Source organism: Clupea harengus, chromosome 23 (genome assembly GCF_900700415.2).
Source record: "Clupea harengus chromosome 23, Ch_v2.0.2, whole genome shotgun sequence".
NCBI lineage: Eukaryota > Metazoa > Chordata > Actinopteri > Clupeiformes > Clupeidae > Clupea > Clupea harengus.
In genome coordinates, this window is record NC_045174.1 from 25,115,857 (window position 1) to 25,120,856 (window position 5,000).

Below are 5,000 nucleotides of genomic sequence, written 5' to 3' on the forward strand. Positions count from 1 at the left end.
GTCGGGAAAATTACACAAAGAAACTATTTAATTGTATACCAAAAGATTTAGATCGGCGGAATAAATGGTTGGCTGCAAATTAAAAGAGACTGTTGGCAGCCAACATCTAACTTCAGATTATGCAGTCAACACTTTGTATCTTCCTGCACCACTATCCACGGACATGTTGATTTTGTGTTCAGAGCCTGGGAATGACTGACATGTTAAGTGAAATGCAGCACGTTGATACAATCGTGAATAATTGCTGTGTCTTATCAGAGCTAAACTCTCCTGAGCAAGCTAGAGTGCTAATAGCTAGCGAGCTGTTTAGCCCTTTACTAAAGGCATTAGCTACACCTAGCTAGCCCACATTGGCACTCTTAACCACCACTAAAATAAATCGGTTGATAATCGCTGTTTGAATTACTAAGATGTCCTGTGATGACATACATATTTTTTGTCTCCAGATGCCATATCTTGGTGTAGTTCACCCATCCTTCAACTGCATATTGATATGCATCTGTAATCTTGAAAGCCTTCAGGCGGTGTATGGGGATGGGTTGTGTACAAGATAAATGTATACGTCGGGAAAAGACAGTTGGGGCAGACTTTAAGGGACAAAATAAAGTTGACGGTAATGAATATGGATCGCGGCCAATAATCAATGTTTTTTCTAAATATCGCTGTCTTTCTGTCTCATTTAGATGTGCTATGTTCGTAGTCATGACTGTTCGCTAGCTAACTATGATAGCTAACTAACTAACCACTAGAATTAGAAAATACTACATTTAAAAAGTCTAAATTTGAAGAACCTATCAATAGAAAACAATACTAGTATTATATTATTATTATTATTATAACATTACTATATATTATTATATATGACTACCTAGCTACTATTGGGTACAAAAATCTTATAATACAACGGGAATAATGGTTGAGTCGGGCACAGCAGCGTTCAGTGAGCAACTATAGGCAAATGAGCTCGAGCGACTTCCGGTTACGATTTTTCAAAATAAAAGTCCCTTATTAGCCCCGTGTTTTCTTAAACTATCAGAGATATTAATTTCATAGTAACATCAAAATGGGTTAAAAACGATTCACTGATGTTACAAAAGTATGGTTTTCTTGTTTTAATATAATGAACAATGACTAAACAGACAATATTGTATTAAGAAAAAGTAAAACACACCCCATTATGCTGATAAAAGGATTATGCCTTCATTAAAGTTGGTTGAACTTGTTCAGAACTGTAAAGAAAGGGTAAAATATGTTTAGCAGTCATTATTCTGGTCATTCACCGTGAAAAAACACTTGACACACAGATCACACAGGTGAAAAGGGATTATCTCCAATGCCAGGGTATTGCCATGTGACACGTATCACTCTTTGCTGAAAAAACTAAAGATTGTGTCTCAATGAAAGGGGGGTGGAATATGTTCAGGACACTCCAAACATTAAATAAAATGTGTGAAGTAGTTCAGATTTGCGTCCCTGAAGGCTCCACAATACTTTAAACATAGGTGATCAGACAGGCGAAAATGCATTATCTTCAATGGCAGGGCCATGTGACATGTATCACTCTTTGCTGAAAAAACTAAAGATTGTGTCTCAATGAAAGGGGGGTGGAATATGTTCAGGACACTCCAAACATTAAATAAAATGTGTGAAGTAGTTCAGATTTGCGTCCCTGAAGGCTCCACAATACTTTAAACATAGGTGATCAGACAGGCGAAAATGCATTATCTTCAATGGCAGGGCCATGTGACATGTATCACTCTTTGCTGAAAAAACTAAAGATTGTGTCTCAATGAAAGGGGGGTGGAATATGTTCAGGACACTCCAAACATTAAATAAAATGTGTGAAGTAGTTCAGATTTGCGTCCCTGAAGGCTCCACAATACTTTAAACATAGGTGATCAGACAGGCGAAAATGCATTATTTTCAATGGCAGGGCCATGTGACATGTATCGCTCTTTGCTGAAAAAACTAAAGATTGTGTCTCAATGAAAGGGGGGTGGAATATGTTCAGGACACTCCAAACATTAAATAAAATGTGTGAAGTAGTTCAGATTTGCGTCCCTGAAGGCTCCACAATACTTTAAACATAGGTGATCAGACAGGCGAAAATGCATTATCTTCAATGGCAGGGCCATGTGACATGTATCACTCTTTGCTGAAAAAACTAAAGATTGTGTCTCAATGAAAGGGGGGTGGAATATGTTCAGGACACTCCAAACATTAAATAAAATGTGTGAAGTAGTTCAGATTTGCGTCCCTGAAGGCTCCACAATACTTTAAACATAGGTGATCAGACAGGCGAAAATGCATTATCTTCAATGGCAGGGCCATGTGACATGTATCGCTCTTTGCTGAAAAAACTAAAGATTGTGTCTCAATGAAAGGGGGGTGGAATATGTTCAGGACACTCCAAACATTAAATAAAATGTGTGAAGTAGTTCAGATTTGCGTCCCTGAAGGCTCCACAATACTTTAAACATAGGTGATCAGACAGGCGAAAATGCATTATCTTCAATGGCAGGGCCATGTGACATGTATCACTCTTTGCTGAAAAAACTAAAGATTGTGTCTCAATGAAAGGGGGGTGGAATATGTTCAGGACACTCCAAACATTAAATAAAATGTGTGAAGTAGTTCAGATTTGCGTCCCTGAAGGCTCCACAATACTTTAAACATAGGTGATCAGACAGGCGAAAATGCATTATCTTCAATGGCAGGGTCATGTGACATGTATCACTCTTTGCTGAAAAAACTAAAGATTGTGTCTCAATGAAAGGGGGGTGGAATATGTTCAGGACACTCCAAACATTAAATAAAATGTGTGAAGTAGTTCAGATTTGCGTCCCTGAAGGCTCCACAATACTTTAAACATAGGTGATCAGACAGGCGAAAATGCATTATTTTCAATGGCAGGGCCATGTGACATGTATCGCTCTTTGCTGAAAAAACTAAAGATTGTGTCTCAATGAAAGAGGGGTGGAATATGTTCAGGACACTCCAAACATTAAATAAAATGTGTGAAGTAGTTCAGATTTGCGTCCCTGAATGCTCCACAATACTTTAAACATAGGTGATCAGACAGGCGAAAATGCATTATTTTCAATGGCAGGGCCATGTGATACGTATGACACTTTGCTGAAAAAACTAAAGATTGTGTCTCAATGAAAGGGGGGTGGAATATGTTCAGGACACTCCAAACATTAAATAAAATGTGTGAAGTAGTTGAGATTTACGTCCCTGAGTGCTCCACAATACTTTAAACGTACGTGTCACATGGCCCTGCCATTGAAGTTAATGCATTTTCGCCTGTCTGATCACCTATGTTTAAAGTATTGTGGAGCCTTCAGGGACGTAAATCTCAACTACTTTACAGATTTTATTTAATGTTTGGAGTGTCCTGAACATATTCCACCCCCCTTTCATTGAGACACAATCTTTAGTTTTTTCAGCAAAGAGTGATACATGTCACATGGCCCTGCCATTGAAGTTAATGCATTTTCGCCTGTGTGTAGGACTATGTTTAAAGTATTGTGGAGCCTTCAGGGACGTAAATCTCAACTACTTCACACATTTTATTTAATGTTTGGAGTGTCCTGAACATATTCCACCCCCCTTTCATTGAGACACAATCTTTAGTTTTTTCAGCAAAGAATGATACATGTCACATGGCCCTGCCATTGAAGATAATGCATTTTCGCCTGTCTGATCACCTATGTTTAAAGTATTGTGGAGCATTCAGGGACGTAAATCTGAACTACTTCACACATTTTATTTAATGTTTGGAGTGTCCTGAACATATTCCACCCCCCTTTCATTGAGACACAATCTTTAGTTTTTTCAGCAAAGAATGATACATGTCACATGGCCCTGCCATTGAAGTTAATGCATTTTTGCCTGTGTGTAGGCCTATGTTTAAAGTATTGTGGAGCCTTCAGGGACGTAAATCTCAACTACTTTACAGATTTTATTTAATGTTTGGAGTGTCCTGAACATATTCCACCCCCCTTTCATTGAGACACAATCTTTAGTTTCATCAGCAAAGAGTGATACATGTCACATGGCAATACCCTGCCATTGAAGATAATGCATTTTCGCCTGTGTGATCTGTGTGTCAAGTGTTTTTTCACAGTGAATGACCAAAATAATGACTGCTAAACATATTTTACCCTTTCTTTACAGTGTTCTGAACATGTTCAACCAACTTTATTGAAGACATAATCCTTTTATCAGCAGATTGTTGTGTGTTTTACTGTTTCTTACTACAATATTTACAATGATGCCTGTTTAGTCAGTGTTCCCTATATTTAAACAAGAAAATCATACTTTTGTAACATCAGTGAATCGTTTTTAACCCATTTTGATGTTACTATGAAAGTAATATTAATTGTCAATTTTCAGCTACATCTTAGTCATTATCAAAGTATCCTGTACGCTTAAAATTAACTCACTATATCTTACCTTGTTTTAAAGCAAGTTAATATAATGCACAGTTAACAAAATACCATTATAAAGTCTGATCTAGCGAGTAGACAGATTAGGACTTTATAATGACAAATAGGCTACTATAACTTTCAAACACGCTTTTAACTATTTTCCCGATCATTAGGACAAATGGAACAATAAAACTCGTTGCATATAAAAGGTTTTTATATTACCCAGTCGATTAACAGGGTTGTTTGTTATAAAAACCTTTCATTTGATACAACAAACTCATTTTACTTCCTCGTTTCGTTTTACTTCCTGGGGTTATTGTGGGTTATCGTTGCTAGCAGAACGGAACTGTCGGGCACATAGATGGCGGCAGGCTTCACGGAAGTGACGTCTTTGGTACCCATGAATCCCACGAGACGAGTATGATGTCAAAGTAAAAGTCCGTCAACAGAAAGAAATACAATACTGTGTGCGTGCAGGGATGGATCACCGAATTTACCTACCGGGCATGAGCTCAGGGTGGGCCTAAACCAGAGCCTGTGCGTGAAGTAGCTGTTATTAACTTTGCT

The 5,000-nt window shown here is 37.9% G+C and overlaps 1 protein-coding gene across 1 annotated transcript in view; it reads right to left on the bottom strand.

The window, feature by feature from the left end:
- The window catches only part of LOC116218614 (transmembrane protease serine 9-like), an 18,396-nt gene that overhangs the window by 3,650 nt on the left and 9,746 nt on the right, over window positions 1–5,000 (bottom strand). The gene's annotated exons all lie outside the window — the stretch shown is intronic.